Source organism: Mirounga leonina, unplaced genomic scaffold (assembly GCF_011800145.1).
Source record: "Mirounga leonina isolate KUSES-001 unplaced genomic scaffold, KU_Mleo_1.0 Mir_366, whole genome shotgun sequence".
Taxonomy (NCBI): domain Eukaryota; kingdom Metazoa; phylum Chordata; class Mammalia; order Carnivora; family Phocidae; genus Mirounga; species Mirounga leonina.
In genome coordinates, this window is record NW_023270709.1 from 11,895,875 (window position 1) to 11,922,174 (window position 26,300).

Below are 26,300 nucleotides of genomic sequence, written 5' to 3' on the forward strand. Positions count from 1 at the left end.
GAAGAAGAAGAAGAAGAAGAAGAAGAAGAAGAAGAAGAAGAAGAAGAAGCAGAAGCAGCAGCAGCAACGGTGTTACAGTAAAGCAGGCAAAACAAGAAGTAAAGGGATAGTAAGAAGAGAGTGGCACTGGGAGAGACCATAGGTAGTGGGAAGAGGGGAAGGAAGTGTGGGGAAGAAGACCATAATTTTTATTTCAAGAGAACCTTTTGAATTTATAGCTGGAAGTCAACTAAAAGATTACAAAATTGAGTGATCTTACTCCCTGCAACAGGAGAGAATATCCTCCCAACTATTTATAAAGCACCATGGTAAATATTTTCAAAAGATAAGTGTCAGATTATAACCATCAGCAGAACACTTTTGCCTCAAATCTTTATTCAAATACAGTGCTTGTTCCTTTCAACTTTAATAATTCATTATTTTGGAAGATATGCCAAAAAACTGCTCAAGCAATGGGCACAGGCAGATAAAACTTCAAAATCAGGTAGCATAATGCAAAGGAAAGATCTGGATAGGAAAATGAACCTCTAGACATCGACATGACTAGCTCTGTGTGTTTGGATAATCAATGAAATCTTTCTGGCCTCCAAAATTCCTGATGGGTAAAAAAGAGAATTGGGTGATATCATCTTTAAGATCAAATAAAGATAGATTTTAAATTATATACTTCAGATTTCTTTTCAAATGGGCAAAAGAAAAATATTAAATGATACTCATTTCTCACAATGATGCTGAGAAACTTAATCATATGTTGTGGTTGGTAATATATGTCTGTTCAAACTTTCTGGAAACAATTTACAATATATCCCAGAAAGCCAAAAATGTACAATTTGACCAAGCAATGCTGTATTTTGGAATTTACTCGAAGAACACCATATGACAAAAGTATCTATCACATCATTTTTAGTATTGGGAAATCGGGCAACCTAAATATTAAAAATAGAATTCTTAGGTTAATAGAATAAATGTATAGGATTGCTCTCCACACTGGTGCATCCCTTACCATTTAATAAAGGAAGTCTTCCTGGGGCCTTTTCTGTGAACACAGCTGGCTGGTGGGTTTGCTGACTTCCTGTAGTGGGTCCATGCCTACCTCACTGAGCCTTCTATTCCCTTTCTACAACTGCCGGGTACTTTCAGCTTCTCCACCTCGTTTCTAGAGGCCAATGTCATGTCCAAACCTCCAAGCAGCCATCCTATCAATGAATTAAGACAGGCTCAGATAAGCTGGTCAGCATGTTAAATCCTACATCACAAACAGGTGGCCACTGATGGTCAACCCTCCTCCATCCAGCCTTATGTCCTGGACCTCCCGTATCAACACTTCCCTTCAATTTCTTTATATTCTTCCTGTTCCTGCTGGTACATACTACCCAGGACTTGTGAAGAATTTGAGGAATACCCTGTTTTTACCCATGTAGGAACAGTACTAAAAACTGGTACTTTTTTTTTTTAATTTTATTTATTTATTTGAGAGAGAGAATGAGATAGAGAGAGCATGAGAGGGGGGAGGGTCAGAGGGAGAAGCAGACTCCCTGCTGAGCAGGGAGCCCGATGTGGGACTCGATCCCAGGACTCCAGGATCATGACCTGAGCCAAAGGCAGTCACTTAACCAACTGAGCCACCCAGGCGCCCTAAAAACTGGTACTTTTACCCCTATAAGAACAGTATTAAAAACAATGCTAAAAACTGGTTCTGTTTATTGGTTTAGAAATAGTAAGGGAAGATGGGGGCAGGTTTTGAAGAAAAGGAGCAGTATTTTGTGAGGCATGTGCTTTATGCAAGCTTTCAGAATGCCGTCCAAACAGAGTGTACCATTTCTAGCATTCAGGTGATTCTGGGGCTACAAGGCTCTCAAGTGCATCACTCAAATATCTTTATCTTAGGTCTCAAGGCTTCTCTCCTTTCCGATTAGACATGACTTTAATATGGAAAACTTGTTGGGGCTGTAAATTGAGTATCCTTGTTGATTCCACTGCCATAATGTTCAAATCTTGGGCCCAATTTCATTATACTTTGTTTTCTAGGTTCAGGAAGAAGGTCTCTTTAATCCCTTTTGTGAGGACTTCTGACTTTCCGTGTGAACTCTAAGGTGAGAGTTAGATGAGCCTATTATATTAAGATTTTTATAGCAGTTAATAAAGCACAACCTACCCTGTGATCCTTGTAATGGTATTTGTCACCATATTGTCTGCATACTGATATATCCCCATACCTTGTACCCCATCATATTCCAGCACAGATAAGAGTTAGCAATGGTGACACAAAAGTTATCACCACTCTACTTATCACCAAGGTAAGTCACTTGCTGCCATCCTATCAGTGGGTGATCCAACTCCAGAATTTTTGTTGTGATTCTATGATACTAACTATTTTGTTTGTGTTCCCTTGACAGCTGCTGTTAATACAGGATTTGGGTCCATGCAGTTTATTTGGGAGGTGTCATAGGACGCATGGTGATGTAGTGAAGAAGTGAGGAAGGAAATAATGTGAGTAGAAGGAGGTTATCACTATGGAGAACTAAGCTTAGTGCCACTCCTTTAGAGGCTGAGTAGATTATGTATCAGATTCCCAATGAAGCACAAGAAAGCTGGCGTATCTATCCACCAACTTCCATCTCTCATTTGTTGAGAGCCATTCTTGGGACATTAACTCCCTGAAACTCCTGGCTGCTTCCATAGACAGAATGCTCTGGGGAAGAATGCAGAAAGCCATTGGCTTTGAATACGACTGTATTATGGGTAAACTAAAGGGTTATGGGTAGAGTACTAACAATGTCTACTATAGCTAGGAAGCTAATCATCCATGACACCTAAGTCAACTCATTTCTGAGCATTCTGGGGTGCCTCACAATATTTGACAATATAAAAGTTGCTTAGCTGATAAACTAAAGATATTTGGTATAATCCTAGGAATCCCTGCAAGGTCTTCTTTTAGAGTATGAACAACCTAAAGTAGAAGGAAAATAAATAGCAGGAAGGCATCTGAAATGAAGCCCTGAATCACGCAGGGTGTGAGGATGGGTTCTTGCTCAAAGATCATAGAATCACTGAAAAAGGGATAAGCTGAAAGAGAGCAGGACAAGCTAAGTTCCTACAGCAACAAAGAATGGGTGAAAGTAGAGAAAATGAAGCATGTTAATATATGATTTAAACTCCTACTCTCTCTCTCTGTTTAGTATACATGTCTCTAGTGTAGGCATGTGTATTTATGTGTGTGTCAGACATATAGAACATATAAATACATTTATTATGTGTATCTCCATTATAAAATCATTTATATATGTTTGTTTCTGTACTTTTTATAAAAATTAATTTTGTGTGCTTATTAGATCCAAAGCATCTTGTTTAAAGCCCAAATATGATATCAACTTACCCTCCTTGTGAAGACTTATGATCTACTAAGGGAAATTGAGTGGATCGGTGGAGAGATAGATAGAAAGATAGATAGATAGATGATAGATAGATGATAGATAGACAGATGATAGACAAATAGATACAGAAAATATGTAATGTAATTACATATCATTAAAGTACAAAAAGAAAATCTTATGGCAGTCCAGAAGATAGTGAGATTCCATAAATTTTAGCTGAGCATTGAAAAAACAATTTGGGCATACCAAAGGAGAGGGAGTGGGGAATAGATACAGACCAGACACTCCATGTGGAGGAAACACTTTAAGCAATAAATTCAGAGAATATACCAACAGAAAAAATAATAATAACACACAAGAAGGTTACATGTATTTCAAAATTTATTGTCCTATGAAATATAGTAGAAAGTTGGAGTTAAACTTATGTCCCATGGTCAAATGCTTACCGCTGGAGGGTTTGGGTTTTTTTGTTTTTGTTTTTGTTTTTCATTTCTTTCTTTTTTTTCTTTTTTGAGGCTCAGAAGAGAAAACTGTCTAATTGTACATAATTACAGTAAAAGCTTAGTGCTAGTGAACGGCCACAAGGGGTATTAAAATAACAAATGGCTGTGACGCTTCCTTCCTCCTTCTGTCTGATACACCTAGTTAGCTATTGGGGTAAAAAAATCTAGGGCAAGGTGTTGTCCATCGCTAGTCATTGTCCCCTTCTGGCTGATTTCCCTTTTGACCTTTTAGGGTTCAGGCTGTTCCCAGACTTCATTTGCACGCCCTTTTTTTCTTGCTCCCTGGCTTAGCACTCAGTGTTTCCACAGCAGATTAATGACAGCTAATAATATCTGATATATCTGGACATTGCCACATAATGAGCTGTAGTCCCACTGGGTCCCAGAAGTGTCACCACTAACAAATTCACCAGACCTGCGCATAATTAGCATGTAAAGGGAGTGATCGCACAGTAAATCTGTAGGGGAAGATGGATAGCCCAGGAGAGAAAATATAAAAGGGGAAAAAAAATCCCTCCTTATCATGCCTTACTAAATATATGTTTCTTGGCAAGAATATTTTCTTGATAACAAACTGTGGACAGGTTACCTTTACAGTAACATTATTCCTTCCATGGCTGATAGGCAGAATTTCATTATGTCACTGCTAATGTTTCAATATTTCTGCAAAATGTCACCGTATGTAAATGAGGAGAGGTTAGGGTTTCCCTTGCAGTTTTCTTTAAAGATGCACGGTCCCCTTTTCATTGTGGCTTTGGTGATCCCTTACACACTCTGTGACAGGCTGGAATTTAGTGATGAAACACACAGGAACTTTGCCCTTACCTTACCCAGACTAAATGAAGTGATGGATATACTCACAGTCCTGGCCCTAAAAGCTGCGAATGTAATATAGTCATTGCCTGAAAAGCTACAAATGTGACGTATATTTAGGAAGGCAAAATAAAGACAGAGAAGGAATCCAGAAACCCATAGTGTGCTGGTATAATTATCAACTTGGAGATGTATTTCTCACATGATACTGAGCATTTAAATCCACGTGGCAATTTTAGGATTTGTCTCATACAATTAGAACAAAAATGGGAATGTTTCTGATTATGCTTGGGATGGCTTGAGGGCTTTGCCCTTGATCCTTCAAACCCAGTACACGAGTCTATGCTAGAGGAAGGCATGTTACTTGCAAGATAAAAATACAGCTAGGGAAATAACCCTGTTGAGGAAGACACTTCTGAAATTTGGGTCAATTCTCTTACTATAAGAAGATTGTTACGACACTGAGCCAGAAGGCCAAGGTAGGAGTACAAAGTTTTTGAAAAACGGGCAGAGAGAGCACTTCTGCACTATGCCTCAGAGAAAAGTGCTCATGGAGGCTCTTTCCCTCTCTTTCACCTTTGGTTTGGGAGGTGCGGCAGTGACAACTCTTGTATCTTATACCTCACAATGCTGCCAACATTCATAGGGATGGGGGAAGGGAATCATTCTTCAAACTGGCATTCTAGAAAGACAGTCCCAGATGCTCAGGACAATATAGTATGCAATCACCCCTTGTAACCTGATAATTACCCTGCAAGGTGATCAGTGAGGACCCTGAAGGCACAGGCTCTTCTTCAGCCCTCAACTCTGTACTCAGGTTTCTGCCCTCCACCCTACTGAAACGTGACATCAATGACCTCCAAAGCAGTCACTTTTAGGCTTTTTTTTTTTTTAACTTTTCCTGCTCTATATCTTGAGTGGTTAATTCCACTTGCATCCATGGTTTCAACCATCTTATTCTGCAAATTCCCACATGCATGCTTCTAATTCATATCTCTCTCTTGAACTCAAGCTCCATTTACCAGTGGTCTACTGAACATCTACTCCAGAATGGCGCAAAGGCTTCTCAAGCTTAACATGTCTAAATTAAATGTCTCTGCCAGCCAGAGCAGCCCCTACCCCAAACCTGTCCTCTTGTATTGAAAAATGTGATAATACCTCAAAGTACCCAGTGTCCAAAGCCATTCTGTGGTGTCATCGTCTCCCTTACTGCCATATTCAGTCAGTGACATAATTTTCCTGAATGCCTTTCACATCCATCCCCTTTTCTCCAGATTCATTACCTTTCATTTCTCTCCTGGATTACAGAACATATTCCAAATGGGTCCCTGATTCCTCTTATCATTTACCCATCTTTCCCCACTTGCTACCAGAATGATCTTTTGAAAACACAAATACAACCATGTTATTTTTTCATTAAACACCTTTCAATGGTTCCCCATTGCCCAAATAATCGAACTAAAATTCCTAATTCCTTAAAATGGCATGCACAATTCTCCTTTGTCTGGCTACTGACTGCCTGCTTTGTCAGCTTTATCTTTTTTGTTGCTTTTGTTGTTAGAAATGTGGGATTTCAGGTCCTACTTCAGTTCCACTGCATCAGAACTTTCCATTTAAGAAGATCTTGAGATGGGGTGCCTGGGTGGCTCAGATGGTTAAGCGTCTGCCTTCGGCTCAGGTCATGATCCCAGGGTCCTGGGATCGAGTCCTGCATTGGGCTCTCTGCTCCTTGGGAGCCTGCTTCTCCCTCTGCCTCTCTCTCTCTCTCTCTGTCTCTCATGAATAAATAAATAAAATCTTTAAAAAAAAAAAGAAGATCTTGAGATGATTTGAATGCATATTTAAATTCTAAGAAGCACTAGTCATAGCACACTGGTTCTCAAACTTGGCTGTGCATTGGAATTACTTGGGGAGTTTTTGAAAGTGATGAGTGAGTCCTATTACCAGAGATCCTAATTTATGATTTTGTCAATATGACATTAAAATCATGATTACAAAGGAAAAGAAAGAAATTGACAAAATTGGACATCTTTGATGATTGAAAACTTTTGCTCTTTGAAAGACACTATTAAGAGAATGGAGACAAGCCATAGACTGGGAGAAAATATTTATAGATCATATATCTGATATAGAACTTATATATCATATATCTGATATAGAACTTATATAAAGTTCTATATATAAAGAGAGTATATAAAGATAATTCAAAACTCAAAAATAAGAAGACAACCTAGTTTTACAATAGGGACAAAGATCTAAACAGACACTTCACCAAAGATGCTATATGAATGTCCAACATGCACATGAAAAGGTGATCATCATCATGAATCATTAGAGAAATGTAAGTTAAAACTGTAATAAGATACCACTGCACTCCTATTAGAATGGTTAGAAATAAAAAAAAAAAGATGGATTTCCTAACTGTTGGTAAGGATATGAAAGAACTAGAAGTCTCACCGACTGCTAGTGAGAATGTAAAACATTTCAACCACTGTGGCAGTTTGTCAGTTTCTTAACATAGGAAGTGTCTAGTTGCCCCATGACTTAGCCATTCTACTTTTGGATATTTACTCAAGAGAGAAAAAAAAAAAAATATATATATATATATATGAATACAAAGACTTGTACATAGGGGTCATAGTAGCTTTATTTGCACTAGCCCAAAGTGGGAAAAAAATGAAATGTCCATCAGTTAATGAATAAACAAATTATGTTATATATAGAACACACTATTCAGCCCTAAAAAGGAGTGGACAACTGTTACACACAGTAACATGGAAGATTTCATATAATTATGGCGAATAAAATAAGGTGAATCCAATAAGAATCAGCTGTATGACATTATTTACATAAAACTAAAAAATGGAAACACATTTAGAGTGATATAAAGCAGATTACTTGTTGCTTGGTAAGGGGAGATAAGGAGGGCTGGAAGGAAGGGCTTACAGTAGGACCCAATGAAGATTTTGGGGTGATGGGCATATTCGGTAATTTGAATGTGAGGATGGTTTTACCACCATACACATGGGCCAAAACTTAAAAAGTTGTACACTCTAAATACTGTATGTCAATTATACCTCAATAAAGCTGTTAAAAGAAATATCAATGTGCATGCTAGATCAATTAAATCAGCTTCATCCTTTGCTTTTGCTTTAAGTATACTTTATGTTTAGCAATACAAGCATACTAAATTTCTTTCCCACTGTATTACATCTCCTTGAATTCCCATGCACCCTCTCCATGTGAATTCTGTCTAGAAAACCATCCACATAAAGATTTAAATCACTTTCAATGTGAACTCTTCCTAGATTTTCCTTGAGTGACTTGGAGGGCTCTGTTCTTTATATCTTCCTATATTTATAATGGTTATGCCACATCATTCAAACCTTTATACATCTGCCTCATACATTAGATGGTGAGATTCTTGGGGGAAGGGACTTAGGATGATCAGTGTAGGGTTTAATATTTGGCCGGCGCTAAAAAATGTCAGTGGAGAGAGAAAAATGGATGACATCAGCCTGAGCCATAGCATGTATGAAAAAGTAAACTTGGCTACCCGCAACAGACATAGGGTTAACAGGTAGATTTCAGGATAACATAGGTTCTCTTTAAGTATTAGCAGACATTAAGAAAAAAAAATTGTTTTCAAGAAAGTTGCTTGCCTCAAATCACCCCAGAATCTAAATAATAAGCACTTTTATCTCCAGTTTCCTTCACTAGCCAGTGTTCTTCTCACACATAATCACTGGTATAGGAAAACTTTAGAGCAAAAAGAATGCCTTCTATATCATGATGTCTATTCTCCTGTTTGCTAAACAGAATGCTCTCTTGGCTTTCTCTGCATATTTAAGTCTTAGATATCATTCAGGGCAAAAACCAAAGTCTACCTACTTCATAAGCCGTCCTTCTCTACTGCTGTTGGTAATGAGTTCTTCATTTCCTTGATTCTTTAGAGTAATTACTGCATAACTTGATACTTACATGCAAATTAGAAAAAAAACAAAAGATAACCAGTAACACAGGAGAGTAAATGATTCCTTTAGCAAGAAGACTGTAAGCAGTCGAGATCAGGGCAGTCTTCTATTAAATCATGACAGCAGCACCAAGTGCAATGCCCTGCACATAGTATATGTGAGGAAATACAAAAACACTCATTCTTTGAAAATGTGTTCTTTTTTTAGTGTCTTGTTCAAATAAATTTAATGCTGAAAATTGTTCAAAAGAGACAAGGGCTTTTGTAAAATCTGGATTATAAAAAAAATTATTTTCTTAGAGTTAACAGTATGGATGGCAGATAGATATATAAACCATTTAGTAAGTGCATCAATTGTAAGATAAAACTACCCTTCCATTAGTCTGAGTTCAAGAAAATAGAGAAGTATCCATCATGTCCTTTCTGGTAAGGAAGAGAAACATTCATAGGAAGTTAATGAACTGGATACATTCTCAGCTCTTGAGATTATTTTGAATTATTTGTGAATTATTACCTATTATCTATTACTGTTATTATTTTATAATAATAAAATACCATTATTTTAATGCTTATTGCTGCCAAAAACTATAATAACCACATTTTTAAGCTTATTTATTCCTCACACAGTCCTGTGAGGAGGATTCTGCTACTACTCCAACTTCTCAGGAAACATATTTATATTTGCTGGTATGTTAATTTGAATCAGTTCATCCATACTTGATCTTTTCATGCGTATTCCCTATCCAGCCAGGTTTCCAAGAGAGAAATATGAGGTCAAATGTGGCATTCCCCTCTATCCTATACCCCACCCCAAGTTAGCTCATTGCAAAGTCTTGTCACTTGCACTTGCTTTTTCCATTCCTCCCCATGGCCAGGACCACCAGCCTCATCCAGGCTGCCACTTGTTCTCATTGGCCAGCCCCACTTACGTGTCCTTTTCACGTGCACTCTTCACCAATGTCCAATCTGGTCTCAAAACAGCATCCCAAGCCTTCATTTTTCCTCCAATCACAAATATGGCCACACAACCCCTAAAAGGGTGATGAAAGATTGGAATTGGGAAAATATACAGGAGCTTACATGAAGGTCATTATCTTCATTGTGCTCTTGCCCACAGCCTCAGGATGGTTACATTATCAAGATTATTTTTTTAAAGATTTTATTTATTTATTTTTGAAAGAAAGAGAGAGACAATGCATGAGCAAAGAGGGAGAAGCAGACTCCCTGCTGAGCAGGGAGCCCAATGTGGGACTTGATCCCAAGACCCTGGGATCATGACCTGAGCCAAAGGCAGACACTTAACCGACTGAGCCATGCAAGAGCCCACCAAGATTATTTTGAAGCTGAAAGCCAACACAGAAACAAAATGATAAGGAAAAAGTGAACAGTGCTATTCATCTCGGCATATAATGACTACACATTCCCCATGATGAATGCGATCAGAGGTAATATGTATTGAACACTTACAGTGCATCAAGCTTTGCTTGAATTAACTGATGTTATTTCAACATATGTATGAGGCAGTTTCTCTTATTAATCTTATTTTACATGTGAGGTTATTATGGCTCTGACTCATTAAGGGACCATCTAAGATCACATAGCTACTAAGCGGCAGAACTGAATTCGAACCCAGAAATACTACTCATGCCAAATCCTGCATGCAGACCACTATATGAGTGGTTCTCAGCCACCCCCAAGTACTGTATTTAATAGTAAATATTTTGTAATTCTTCTTTTACCATTTTGAAATGAAATTCTTAGGTAACATAAGGTGCCTAAAAATGTCATGAAAAAATTAGTACAGGACTCCCGGGTGGGTCAGTCAGTTAAGCATGTGCCTTCGGCTCAGGTCATGATCCTGAAGTCCTGGTATTGAGTCCCACATTGGGCTCCCTGTTCAGGGGATCTTGCTTCTCCCTCTGCCTCTGCTTCTCCCCTGCTCATGCTCTCTCTCACTCATTCGCTCTCTCTCTCTCTCTCTCTCAAGTAAGTAAATAATTTTTTTAAAAAAATTTAAAAAATAAAAATATTAGTACAAAACTCTAAGTGTAGTATAAAGGAGTAATAAAAAGAAAGTATTATACAATAAAATAAGGTGCATTTTTTGTGTAAATATCAGGCACAACAGTAGTAGAAGACATAACAAAGAGGTCAGATGTTTACCCTGAAATACCATGAATGCAGCAGATTTAAACGGAGAATGATATAGATGGGCAGTCTGGGTGGCCAAAGGGTGAAAAGTAGTATCACAGTCAAGTGACGTGATTTTCTAAAATGGTGAACAAGCCACTGTAATTTTCCAGATAAAGTAAAGTGACCTCTTATCTCAGTTTATGTGGCAGTTGTATTCCTAGAATATCTAATGTAGATTAAAATTGAGTGAAAAACTGGGCGCCTGGGTGGCTCAGTTGGTTGAGCGACTGCCTTCGGCTCAGGTCATGATCCTGGAGTCCCGGGATCGAGTCCCGCATCGGGCTCCCTGCTCGGCAGGAAGTGTGCTTCTCCCTCTCATGATCTCTGTCTCTCATTCTCTCTCTCAAATAAATAAATAAAATCTTTAAAAAAAAAATTGAGTGAAAAACAAAAACAAAACAAAACAAAAACCATAAAACAAAAAGCAACAGCAATAGCAACAACTTTTTGTTCATATGTTACCTGAGTTAGGCTCTAGGTTCAGATGAAGATTCTCGTGTACATGAATTTCCAGGAAGACTAACAGAAGTCATGTGGTGCAGGCAGTTTCTTGCAGGGCAGAACTGAACCACACAATGCAGTGGTAACTAAGTCTTCTGGCTTCTACCAGCACCCCTTTAAACATTGTGACAACTAGAAATGCCCCCCAAAATATCCTAAATGTCCCCAGGGATGGTACTGCTCCACTGAGAACCACCATATTTCATATCACTCTCGTGTAAACAAATGGGGTATAATGCCTCTCTTGATAAACAAGAACCAAATTTCTTACTTTCAACTTGGCATCTCAAGCTCATTAATCATACAAACACAGCATTGTATTATCTAAAATAATGAACATCTACTGTAATAAATGAAGCCAACAAGGAATTCAACTTTAACCAGAAATTGATACCACAAAGAGAATGTACCTCTTATTCAAAGACCACCATTACAATTAGGATCCAAGATGCTTCTTTGGAATGGAATTGATAAGTCTATTAATCGACAGATATGCACAGCTAATAAAGATGAACATATTCCTTGGAACTTTGGGATATTTTGTGTGTCTAATTAAATATAAGTTTTGAACAAATGTTTTACTTTGAAAAGTTAATTATTTGGGGGTGTTTGGCTATGCTTTACTGAAGCAACATCTTTGGGTTTAATCCACAGAAAATTTCATTTAGCAAATCTTTCTTTCATAGGCACTTCTTTATATTTTCTAGCCTGAAAAACTGTGTATCCATTGCTTTGAAAACGAATGTTGTCTTACTGTTTCTGTTTCACATTTATAAACACATGTGTGTTTATGTATGTATGTATACAGTTACGTGTATGTATAACAAAAAGCCTTTGTAAATAATTGTGATTTTAGTGTACAGGGAAAAAATGTCAGGAACTGCTAGATGCCAACGCTTTATGTAATGTCTTCCTTCAATCCTTCCAACAGCCCTAAAATGTGTTAGTAACTTCATTTGGCAGATGAAGAAAGTGATACTCAGAGAAGGTAGGTGGTTCTACCAAGTTCAGCCAGGAAGCAAGCAAACCACAGTCCCAAGCCAGGTAGGATTGACTTTAGAGCCTGTGTCTTCTATTAGACCATGCTGGTTCATATGAATCCAGTAATGCTTACTTGGACTTGGGATACTAAATCCTTGCACCAAAGGTAAAATGAAAAGAAATAGAGCCCTTCCAGTGAACTTCAAAACCCATAAAAGCAAACCTGCTTGAATGATGTCCAACCATCTCTCCCCAACTGACTATAAAGCCCCTCTGAAGAACCAGGATGCTCCAAGGTGGACATTTTTCAAACTAGTATTTTAGAATTCAAGAGAGAATCTAAGGGGCGCCTGGGTGGCTCAGTTGGTTAAGCGACTGCCTTCGGCTCAGGTCATGATCCTGGAGTCCCTGGATCGAGTCCCACATCGGGCTCCCTGCTCAGCAGGGAGTCTGCTTCTCCCTCTGACCCTCCCCCCTCTCATGTGCTCTCTCTCTCTCATTCTCTCTGTCTCAAATAAATAAATAAATAAATAATCTTTAAAAAAAAAAGAGAGAGAGAGAGAATCTAAGATGAATGGTCTTTCTGGAGCTCAAAAATATAAGATCTTCACTTTTTAAAACTTTGAAAACTGGTTATAATAACTTTAGGAATATAGAAAGTGAAGAAAGCATTAGTATTCTAAATTATACGTATCCAGTCATTATCGTTACACATACACATACACACACACACACACACATTATGGCACTTGGTTTTATATATATGTGTGTGTCACAAGAAAATCACAGCAGCATATCATTATTACTACTAATACATATATAGGCATATTCATTATTACTACTAATATATATGTGTGTGTGTATATATATACAGATATATATGTAAACTCCAAAATGCCACGATATTTATATTTCAATAACAATAAGGAAAGTGGCCTTATTGAGCATCTACTATGTTCCAGCTTCCATTCATACTTTAAAATGGACTTATCTCTCAGAGGAATACTCATAACTTAGTGCTATTTTATTCACTTTGCAGATCCAGAATTGAAGCCTAACATGGCTTATTATTTGCTGAAGCCTGCAGAATGTAACAGAACTGAGGGCTGAATCCAACTCTGTTACTCCAAAGCTGATGCTTTAAAACCAGTGAATTATGGCAATTGTCATTCTCTGCACTATTGTCTTAGTTCTAAGAGGAGTTACATGACATTTCTAACTGAAAAGTGTTCATTAACCGTTTATGTAAACTCAACAAAACCTCTACCTCGCATAACTGATGACAGTCAATTACTTGGATTCAACATGAAAGGTAAAATAGAAGAGTATATACTTATCCATTGAATTTGTTTCATAGAGAAAGTTTAGTCTCATTAATTTTTGATAAAAGTGGAATTAAAATCCAAGTTTTTAGGTTGGCTAATAAAAAAAGTCCCCAAATTTGTTTTCCAAGTGCTAATTAATAAATGCAAAGTAATTAGAATAGTGCCTGGCACTTCATAAATACAACTGTTAGCCATGACTGCTATTATAATTATATAATGGGAGCTCAAGCTGTGGTTCTTCTCATTTTGGAGGATGACTTTCCTGAGTTCAACAGTTGTTCCCTGTTTCTTGCAATTTGAAGAAACCCTCTGTGCCCTAAATCCTGAATTAAACAATGATCCTTTAACGAATCCTAAATAGCCATACACTTTTAAGTTCAAAAGCCAAACTCATGGGAAAATTATAAGTCAGAAAGTTTAATTTGTATTCTATAGACAAAATGACTGGCTGATCAGTGGGGTAGTTCCCAGAATTTGGGTAAGTAGCAAATTCTTTAAAAGGAATTTCAGGATGGCTCTGCCATCACATGGTCCTAAAATATAAAAGCACACAAAGTGGGTCTTTCTTCTGGTAAAAGCCACACATAAGAAATAGGCATATGATAATATTCTTGGAATGTGACCTCGTAGTAAGAGTGCCTTCTTTTTATCTCAAGTTTGCAATTTTGAAAACAAAATGCATCATTTCACAACAGGAAACCACTGGGGATGATGAGGGGCATTAAAATACGTTGAAACAAATTAATTTTGTTTAATATGTTTTGACTCTTCATTTTTGTTTCCTTCTCTTGAACATGCAGTCCTTTGTTTATAGCTGTTGCACGGGAGAAAACAAGCACCTTATGTGCATGAGAGATCCGTCATATGATTACCTGGAGGAAATTAAAATGATACACAATGTAATAAGGCAAATGGAATGTTGAGCAATTATTCAGGAAATCTGATTGGCCAATGTACAGGGCCATTAGACATTCCTTTCTCAGTGAGATCTTGTACTACCCTCGGAGATATGAAAAAAAAAAAATCCCCTTGCCTGTAGATCCCCCATGGGAAGTCAATGCAAATCAGTGTACTTCCTCTTGTTCTTGCTCTGCATAAAGGACATGAAGGGCAAGGACTATGTGTCACAAAACACCACGGGAGCATATCATTACTACTACTAATAAGAATAAATGGAACCTTCACATCTATAAGGAAGTCCTGGGAGGTATATATATTTTTTCTCAGCTTTTAAAATCAATAATAAGTATCAGGGCATTTTCTCGGGATTATTACTAGCTGGAGTTTTGTTACTTTGATATGGAGCAAAGTCCAGTCATTAATCCTGAAGCAATTCTCTGCCTTTCAGTCACTGATAGGGACCAATGTGTGGATCATTGTTCTATCTCAGACTCAAGGATAATGCCACAAAGATCCCAACTAGGGCACTGAATTTCAAACAACTACAACAACAACAAAAAAAGAAAGAAAGAAAGAAAAGGAAAAAGGAGAAAGAATTCCTAGCCTCTTCTGGGTTATGGGAGTCAGAATTTAATACAATATACCAGGTAAATATCCTACAGTGCTTCTGGGTAGCTATAAGTCCAACATGTTGTGAAGAGTAGATTTACAGCTGCCAACCTGCCCAGGCACCTTTTGCTTCAGTAGCGGGTCGAATAATTCCAAGAAGATCAAAAGCAAATAGCATCACGTGGCTCCTCGCCAGATGTGTAGCCACTGCCAGGTATTGACGTTCACCTATGGGGAAGAAAAAATTCTGTTAGGGAGAAGCTTATTAACAGTAACAATCATTCCCACAAGGGTGAACATACATATGTGTACTTCCTCACCCGAATACGGGTGTAGTGGAAGAACTGATAATTTCAGGTAATTTCAGCTATATATGAAGCTCAATGAGAATGTTCAGCAGTCATTGAATATGACATCAGGCATGGAGTTTAAAGGCTAATGTTTCCAGATGACAATTGCATTAGTTATTTGTAATTACATATATCCATACTTATAAAATTACTTAGAGACCTTGGATAATTCTTCAGCCACATTTATTAAGGATTAAGGAATTAACATTTGTGTTATTTTTCTGCTACACTGAGGGACTAATTTGATTGTTGGGAGTATCTCACTGCAAAATGAAGAGGTTATGTAAAGCGTTCTTTACACAAATACATAGCTCACTTTAGAATCTGTGATTTCCCCTCCCCAAACTCCACCTGACTTTCTCTCTAAGTACTTCTCCTTTTTTGGACTAAAATATCCACACACAAGTCCATACAAGGGGGCAAACACTAATAATGAGAATGGATGAGAATGTTCTTGGGTTCTTGTAAGCATTCGCTAATGCTCATTATTGCTCTTATTTACTGAGTTGCCTTTTATATGCCAAGCTTTGGGTCATTCTTCTTTTGGTTATTTCTAATAGTTATTTCCAATTCTTACCATAATTCTGGCACGTGGCTATTTTTATCCCCTGTTAATAGATGAAGAAGCTGAAGCTCATAGAAGTTAAATTTTTATCTAATTTATCTACTTCGAAGAGTTATCTTCTTCCTCAATCACACTGACTCCTTTCTATCATCTTCGATCATGCCATCCCCCCACCAACTTCTTTTTCTCAGAATTCTGTTCATCTCTGTGTGAGGCCAATCAAGAAGATGCCCTCAGTTTGGTCATCCCCTGAGTTGTCCTTGGCTGCATTTCTACTGTAGTACTGTTTTCATTCTGCCTTGGTATCTCTCTAGTCTAGAACAGCATAAGAAACTTTCCAACAGCTGCTGTTGGAAACCCGTTGACCTCCCACAGTAACTAAATCAGGGCTCTCCTTCACATCGATTCTTGAATGTTTGATGAATCTGAAAACCAAACTCTAACAAAAATCTAAATTAAAATTAAGCTTTGCATGGCCTATCCATTCACCATTTTGATTCTGATAATCTGAGATGAAATTTATACTGCAGCTTAAAAAATGGCTGAATTCTGATAAATCATTTAACTTGGACACATCCAGTTGAATTGAGTCCATTCAAACTCAGCCGTTGTGCAAGTGAGGGTCTATATTTCCCCTCCTCAATGGAAGTACAAACTAGCTAAAATGAAATGAATGAACTTAATCCCAGCAAGAGCAATCTCTCTTTCTTTTCTTGGCATCCAAGATTAACACTTAAGTGTAAGTGAAACTCATTGCCCATAATTTTTGGATGTATTTATTGCAAGTGGCTCTTGGCCTGCTTACTATGCTAATGATTGTCTCAGCTCTCTATCTTACTTAAAATGTTTTTTTTTTCCTAAATTGTTGAGCATTTCCATTGCTTTTAAGTGGCAAGAGATATGTAATTTCTTCCTGTTTGCTGTTTTAGGATACATGTCTTTAAAACCAAATTTTTGGTGGCTTTTATTTTCAAGTTATTTTAGCTAAAGAACTGCAGAGTTCACTTCTGTCATAATATTTTGCTTGTTCTAAATCTACCTCTGATTTCTACCCTAAAACTCAAATTTGAGTTTTTGAGGAAACTTGGATGTCTTTACCATGGGATTTATTACTGGTTTTTAAGATGCATAATGTAAACATTATTTAGAATTTTACTTTTTTTTTTTAAGTTTTACTTTCCACTGACTGAATTCTGAGTTAGCATTTTCTACATCCTCAATAGCAAGGCTCATGTGATAAGGTCAGTGAAATAACATACATAGACCTTTTACATCCTGAAAAGAATAATATATAGTATCTTGCATCCCAATTAGGTGGAACAAATATGGTACAATTTGTAATTATTATAACCACTACCATTATTTTTAATGAATCTGTTCTTGAATTAAGGTTCTCTTTCATTTATTCACAGTATTGTAAGAACTGTTATAAAAAATGAGCAAAGCTTTCAACCATTTATAATAAAAGCTGAATGACTAAACAGACCTACATTTTTTTATTTGCATTAATGAGCTCATCCTCAAATATATATGCAATAATATATAAAATTAAGTTATAAATGTGGGGATGTGCTCCAAGTCACCATGAAAATCTGCATGTAAATGCATAATAATCACAAATCTACAATATTACAATATTAAAAAATACCCACAATTAAATTATCATGTGGAAATAATCATAATGTTATTGGAAACTCAATTATTGTGGCAACCCTTGTCGGGGAATTAGCAGAGTATGGCAAAGGCAAGTCAGACCTGAATTCATCAAATATATATTATCACAATATTACATGTTCACTTCGATTCCATGCAAAGACAAACATCCTCTCTCACTAGTATCTGCTCAATGCATTTGTATTATTCATGAACAACTCTGTGATCTATTATACATACAAAACTGATTGTACGCTTCTTGCCGCAGGCTACGATGCAGAGACACAGAATTAATTTTATTATATACACATGCATGATAATTGTGAAGGATTCGGTCAAATACCGAACTCTGCTCCTGTGGCCCATGATTCCACTTTCCAAAAAAAAAGAGGGGTCTAAGGTCAGCAGGACTTTCTCTTTGGGACCATGAGACCCTTTCTCATTTAGAGTAGAAAGTTCCTGGGTACTAATGAGCCCCAAACTGTGAAGAATAGTCCATATACTCCTCGCTGCCAAAGCAAAAAGTTCCTTTTGTTGATACCCTAAAAACTTCGGTCAAGCAACATAATTAGGACTGCTTGGGAATTATTCAGAGTGGGTAGCCTATATCCGCCCAGTTTCCCTCTGCAAGACAACCAGGTGAGTTTCTGACACTAAGCAGGTTTAAAACAGGTTTAAAGGTAACATCAATTTGCAACTTTAAGACTGGATACTTTTCTTCCTCAGCAGGTACCCTTTCCTGTTCTACCACTTCCTCCCTAGCGCTCATTATAAAAGGTCCTGTTTCCTTGCCTCAACTGTAAATTCCTTGAAAGCCTTGTTTATTTTGATTTTTTTTTCACCCTTCTGTCCTCCATGCCTGGAAGATTATTAGGGACGTAGGAAAAAATAAATACTTTTTCATAAGTTTAAGAAATTATTCCAGTGGTGGTCTATCACAATCTTATTTTCTGGATTGTTCCATACTGCTACCATCCAATAACAATACAATACAAGCCAAATGCAATTTTAAATCTTCTGGTGGCTGTATTTTTAAAAATGTCAAAAGAAACAAGTGAAATTAATTTTAATAATATTTTATTTAGTCCAATATTTATTTAGTCCAAATTTAGTACTTTCAATATACAGTCAATATGAAAAGTTATGAATGAGACAATTTATTGTTTTGTATAAAGTCTTCAAAATTTGGTGTGTATTTTCTTACTTACCAGTACGTCTCTTAGGACTGGCCACATTTAATAGTTCAGGTCCATGTGTGGCTAGTGGCTACTATATTAGACTGTATAAATCCATATGCTGGTAAATTCACTGACACTAAACAGTTAAGCTAGTTTAGGTGTGTGTATCCCATATGTGCTGATTGTCAACTGCTTTCCCTTTTCAAGTGATTTTCTTTTTTTTTTTTTTTTTTTTTAAGATTTTGCTTATTTATTTGACACAGAGAAAGAGAGCACAAGCAGGGGGAGGGGCAGAGGGAGACAGAGGAAGAAGACTCCCTGCTGAGCAGGGAGCCCAATGCGGGGCTCGATCCCAGGACCCTGGAATCATGACCTGAGCCAAAGGCAGATGCTTAACCGACTAAGCCACCCAGGTGCCCCTTCAACTGATTTTCGATGCCATGTGATACAGCTTCAGATACACAAAACTTTATTCTAGAAGAATAACTAGAAATTAGAGCAAGTAAAAATAATTAATACATAGTAGAATAATTTTTGTTGTTTTTGTCATAGACAACTCTTCTAGAAGTGGCAAATGAGAAGTCAGTCTTACACACAATTTATATTATTTTTTAAAAGATTTTATTTTAAAAGAGAGAGTGATCGAGAAAGAGAGAGAGAGAGCATGAGCAGGGGAGGAGTAGAGGGAGAGAGAGAAGCAGACTCCCCGCTGAGCAGGGAGCCAGATGGGGGACTCGATCCCAGGACTCCGGGATCATGACCTGAGCCGAAGGCAGATGCTTAACCGAATGGGCCAGCCAGGCGCCCCCACAATTTATATTATTATAATAATATGATGTCAGTTGTATACCATTTCTATTATTTGAGTAAAATGGGTGTATAGAAGGAAGTGTGACATCAGAGAAAGTGACAAATCTGAGCAAAATCACAACTCTGCCTTTGGGCCATATCTCTGAACCTTGGCTCCTAATCTATAAGGTGAGGTAACAGTATCTAGCTCTTGGGCATGTTGTAAGAATTAAATGAGATAGAAAGTGCTTAGGACAGTGGCTAGTAGACAGTAGGCACTCAATAAATGTTCACTATTGTTATTTTTGTCATTATTTTAATGATTATTTAAAGACTCCTAACATGTCATACATCTCTTTCAATGTAAGTCTTACTTACAAATAAGTAATGAGAATGGTAAAAACCCATGCTTCTGGATCCCAGCTGGAGATGAGCCATTGCAAGTTTGGTAAATGCGTATGGAAGAGCCACAGAGCGCCACATGTGGACGGTCACTGAAGTGCACTTTTACGTTATGTTCCCCTCTCTGCAAATAGATGAGAAATTCAATTTTTTGAAGAAGTGCTTTTTCGGATCTTCATTGATTAGGACCATCATAAAGAAAGATCTGTTTGAGGCTAATAAAGAAAAAGTCCTCCGTTTCATGGCAGATGTTCCAGTAACTCAGATGTGTACAAAAGGTAATGAGTGTTCCATTTAAAATGTATATGCCTGATTTTCTTTTTTCTAAGTTATGGGATACATTTGAGCATACCTTTTCTTCTCTTTTTTTCTTTTTTTTTGGAAAGAAGGACAGTTAAGGTATATGTAGGATGAACACTGTGTAGGGCTCCTAGGTGCCTCAGGCCATTAAACAAGCGACATGGTTTCGGCTCAGGTCGTGATTTTGAGATGGAGCTCCGCATGTCTCTTCGCTTAGCATGGAATCTGCCTGAGATTCTCTCCCTCTTCCTCTGCCCCTCCTCCCATTCACGCTCTCTCTCTCTCTAAAATAAATAAATAATATCTTAAAAAAAAAGGGAGAGAGAGAGAGAGAGAGAAGATGAACACCCTGCATGTTCCAAACACAACAACAATGATTTTGTTTTCTGTCTTTTTGCCTAGGATCACACATAGAGAACAGACAAGTATTGACTGAATGAAGAAATTGAGCTTTCAACAAGCAAATGACTGTGTGAGGATTTCTTGGAAATTTTAATAGACAATTTGAAATGCCAAGACATTACAAAAAAAAGTCTTTAAATAATGTTTGTTCCAATTAGACCCTTCATAATTTTTTTTTCATCTCCTTTAGAGTATGAACCTGTCACCACCTCCCTCCTTAAACTTTCGGCGCTGTTATGTACCTAACAATGTGCATTTGAAAAAAAAAAAAAATCGTGCTGGGGCAGGGGCTAGGGAAGGGGCATAGTGTCCAATGTTAAAATCTGTTTAAAATCATAGATTCAAGTGTTATAAAGTCAAAGCTACTGTTTCTTATAAGAATATGCTTCAATGGGCTTAATCATGGTTTGCTGTAAAACATTTATAACCACATGCTCTAAAGCACTGCTGATATAATGAAGCTTTTCTCAACAAGTAGCAACATAATCATGGCCAAGGTGAGGCTCAGGGAGGAGGACTTAGGAGATCGTCCCTGGAATTTATTTGCTCCATAACTTTCTGACAAGCTCATTCACCGCGTCTCTAACTTTATGCAAACTTCAAATGTATAAAACGACCCTGCAAATTAATTTTTTCGGTTTTCTTTTACCTTTGGTTCTCTATATTAATGAAATTTAGAATCTTCCATAGCTTCCCAATCAATGTATCTCATGGGCACACACTCTCTAGTCTCTTTCTAACTCGTTTTATTTTGTGAGCAAGTTCATTTCAAGTTAGCCTTGCATAACCCAAGGCTTCTTATTAGCTCCAGACATTCAGATGTTCAGAGAGAAGACACACCTCAAGGTTCATGGCATAGATGGTTATCAGACAGGTGAAGCAGCTAATGATATGTTTGTATCTGTTGAATGATATTTGTAAATGCAGTGTCTAGAATGTGGCTACATTTTGACTAATGTGCTATAATACTCAGAAAAAAGCTTGTTTTTTTATGTTTCCTGGTTTTACGATGTGAGATAATCATTCTTTGTCATGCCATGTGTATTCTGTTCCCCTTTCTACAGTTTGCTTACTAATAGTCTCTTTTATATACAGTCAGCTAGGGGTAATAGAAAAGAAATTTAAATATACTTTTATTGTCAGACAGAATTTTCTCTTTCCTCCCTGGAAGTCTATCTACCCCAGCGCTATCTATAAGAAATATAATATTAGTCATATATGCGAGTTACCAATGTAATTTGAAATTTCCTAGCAGCTACATTAAAAAAAGGTAAAAAGATGGGTGCCTGGGTGGCTAAGTTGGTTAAGCGACTGCCTTCGGCTCAGGTCATGATCCTGGAGTCCCAGGATCGAGTCCCGCGTCGGGCTCCCTGCTCATCAGGGAGTCTGCCTCTCTCTCTGACCCTCCCCCCTCTCATGCTCTCTCTCTCTATCTCATTCTCTCTCTCAAATAAATAAATAAAATCTTTTTTTAAAAAAAAAGGTAAAAAGAAACAGGTGAGATTAATTTTCATAATATATTTGATTTAACCAAATATACCTAAAATGTTCTTATTACAACATGTGATCAATATGAAAAAGAACTAGGAATGAGATATTTTATGTTCTTTTTTCAAAATTCTAACTCCTGAAATCCTGTGTGTATTTCACACTTACAGCACATCTCACCTTCCAAGCATTAATTACTTTCCAAGTACTAGTTACTTTCCAAGGGCTCGTCTGTGTGCATGGTTGCCTGGTGGCTACCATATTGGACAGGCAGCTTCTCACCCAACTATTTGGCCTCTCCGAGCCTGAACTGCAGGATGCTGCCACCAATAAATGAAGCAAAAGCTTTCTTTTCACAAAGCCCTGCTGCTGAACGCTGACTGACATGTGAACAAAGAAAATGTCCTTATATTTAAGCACCGCAACTATTACTTTTCTAATAACGCACAACCCTTGGGTCACTTTACGCCATTTCTCATGATTTGCATTAGGTGTTCTTTGAGACACAACATTAATCCAGTAATAATTAAAATGATATACTATACTATTAACATTCTCAAATCTTTAAAGCGAAGTGATCTATGCCTGCAGCACTGCCCAGGCTGGCTAATTAAACAGCATACAGTTGTAAATGGCTATTGTAAGCAGTTCCCTATTTAAAAATACAGCTCTGGGAAGTGCAGTTTATAGTGATAGTGAGCAGCTTTGAGCAGAGGCCGATGCAGCACAAACTGAAAGTTGTACTTGAGAGACTGGTATCTGGTTTCGCTGCCAGGATGGAGCTTTGGTCACAAACGGGCCTCCTGTTGAACGGCAGACTGTGGGCCGGTGAACGCCAGACACACCACGGAGGCCGAGGGTGCAGGATGGCGGTGCTCTGGGCATGGAGTCATCCCCTTGTATTTTTACATGTGAGTCAGCCTTCCAGGGCAACACCACCAACCATCCCAACAGGAGCCACACTGCTCCCACTCCACCCAGCAACGTCTAATCTGTCCTGATCCATCCCTGAGCCAAGGGATTTAGGCGTGTAAACTATAAAAAGACTTGCGTGCATTCCCTTTCTCTCTCTCTCTCTCTCCCACTCCCCTTTTTCTCATTCTCTCCTTCTGCTGGAATCAGAACTGAATTCTTTGCTTCTTATTCTCTCTTCTCTCCCTTGTTCCTCCATTAGCAATCCAAGTGAATCACTTCTCAGATTTTTTACACTAACCTTTCCACTGTTCTGAAGAGGAAGCCGTATTTGAGTGACCTTAATTCCTTGAAATGGAGTTTAAAATGTGAGCCCACCGACATCCACAGAGAGGGAGTGGCAACATCTTTTGTACATTTCACTCCCTCTCGGGCCCTCACAGAAGAGCTCAGATAAACTCTGTTAGCCTTAGATAAACCCTGGAAGTAAACTGCGTGACGCCACCTTCACGAACCCCACATGCCAGTCACGCTGTAAGGATCTTCGTGTTTTCAACTATCATTGTCCTTGTATCAGGGATGTATAGTTACAGTACCTGGCACAGAGTTCATGCTCGGTGAATGAATGAGCAAGTGGATGAGTGAATGAATTACTGTCAACTCGAAGCCAGACTTTCTGGTGATGTCTTTTGAGGCTTAAATTCAACTTTTGATATTTTCCATAATATATGAGAAAATGTAAGAAAACTTAGGTTGTAGAAACTAGGGTTTTCTAGGTTTGCTACTTTGACTCTTCTTCCAGGTTCTCAAGAGGAGAGGTCAAGTGAAAATAGGTTTTCCTAGATCAACTATGAAGTAGAATTAAGAATAAAGTATTTACGGGGCGCCTGGGTGGCTCAGTTGGTTAAGCGACTGCCTTCGGCTCAGGTCATGATCCTGGAGTCCGGGATCGAGTCCCGCATCAGGCTCCCTGCTCAGCAGGGAGTCTGCTTCTCCCTCTGATCCTCCCCCATCTCATGCTCTCTCTCTCTATCTCATTTTCTCTCAAATAAATAAATAAAATCTTTAAAAAAAAAAAAAAGAATAAAGTATTTACGTACCAGAAAAAGAATTCAACCTGTTGCTTAAGGATGAAATCGTTGAAGAGGTAATGCAGCTACTTGCTCAAGACAATAATTCCTGTAGGTACCTAGGTATTCCAAAATGCTATTTTTAAAACATGTGTCTGGAGATGGGGAGAATAGGAGTTATCCCCTTTGCTTTACAATCCATGTAACTTACACTCACCTAAAGTTTTTATTTAATCTGAACGGGGTGTTGGAATAGCACATTCTATATTCCAGAGTATGACTCAGGGGACATTACAGTAAACCTTGGGTGTGTTCTAACACACAGCTCTCTAATGCCTCGACTTGCCCAAAAGAAGAGTGAGCTGGTCACCAAACAGATGCCCTATAGTAATTTGATGAATCATACAAGAGCAAACTCTAACCGCATTTTATAAATACATTATGGACAATCCTTTCTGATCAGAGTAACTCTAATTTCCATAGTTCAAACTGCCAGACCTGTCAGGGTGGCTACATTTAAGTAGTGGAGGATGTGGTCAAATCTAGAAGTGACATTGATCGTGGGATTTCCCTGCCAGCTACTTCGCATAGTTTAGCAAAGGGGAATCGTGAGGTTCCACCCAGGCATCAGTCAGCCCCATGCAGATTGTGGATGCTGTGGAAAATATGACTTAAGATTAACAGAAAAGAGCTGAGGAGTAAGGAGAATGAGAAAGCCCAAGTAATAATACCTATATCAGACAAACTAGATTTTTTTGTTCTTGTATTGTTTTTATCCTGCTTTGGTATCAGGGTAATACTGGCCTCACAGAAGGATTTTGAATGTGTTTCCTCTGTAAGATTTTGATAAAGATTGTCATTAATTATTTCTTTTGAACGTTTGGTAGAATTCACCAATGAAACCTGTGGTCTTGGGCTTCTTTGTCCTGGGAGATTTTTGATCTTTAATTCAATGTCCATTCTTATTATTCATCTAAGATTTCCTTTTTATTGGATTCAACACTCATGATTCGATCTTGGTAACTTGTGCATTTTTAGGAATTACCTGGGTTTTTTTTTTCTAAGTTATCTGAATTGTTAGAATATAATTGTTTATAGTAATCTGTTATCACACTACGTATTTCTGTGTTATCTGTTGTACTGTTTTCCATTTCTCATTTTGGTTTTAGAGTCTTCGCTCTTTTTTTTTTTTTTTCCTTAGTTAATGTAGTTAAAGCACTGCCAATTTTGTTTCTTTTTTTTGGAAAAACTCGTCATTACTTTCATGTTATGTTATTATTTATTCTGGTCTCTATTTTATCTATTTCTGATTTTATCTGTGTTATTTCCTTCCTCTACTAAATCTCAGCCAAGTTTCTTCTTTTTCTAGTTCCTTGTGTTGTCATGTTGTTGTTTATTCGAACTTCTTTTCTTAGTACAAATATTTATAGCAGAAATTTCACTCTAACATCTGTTTCTGCTGCATCCCATAGGTTTGGGAATATTGTGTTTTCTTCCCCTTTTGTTTTGAGACATATTTTGATTTGCTGTTTGATTTCTTATTTGTCCCATTGCTTGTGCAGTAGTGTGCTGTTTAATATTTACACATTAAATATTTAATATTTATACGCATTGTTCCAAAGCAGTTAAAAAAAAACCAAAAGCCAGAAAAAATGAAAAAAAAATAAATAAAACCAATGGGTTTAAAAAATATTTAGGGACTGAGGTAATGAAGCACTAAGTGATCTATATCCTATTTATCTTCTCTAGAATACCCCATTTTAAGTTAATTCTGAAGGACACATAAAACTATTATATACGTAATAGTATTTTATATATTACATACATCAGGTTTATTTTTATTTTCTAAATTTTTCTTTAAATTCCAGTTAGTTAACAGACATTGTAATATTAGCTTCAGGTGTACAATCTAGTGATTCAACACTTTCATACATCACCTGGTGCTAATCACAGCAAGTGTACTCCTTAATTCCCATTATCTATTTTACCCAGGTTTTAAAACAATGCCCAAATAGTCAG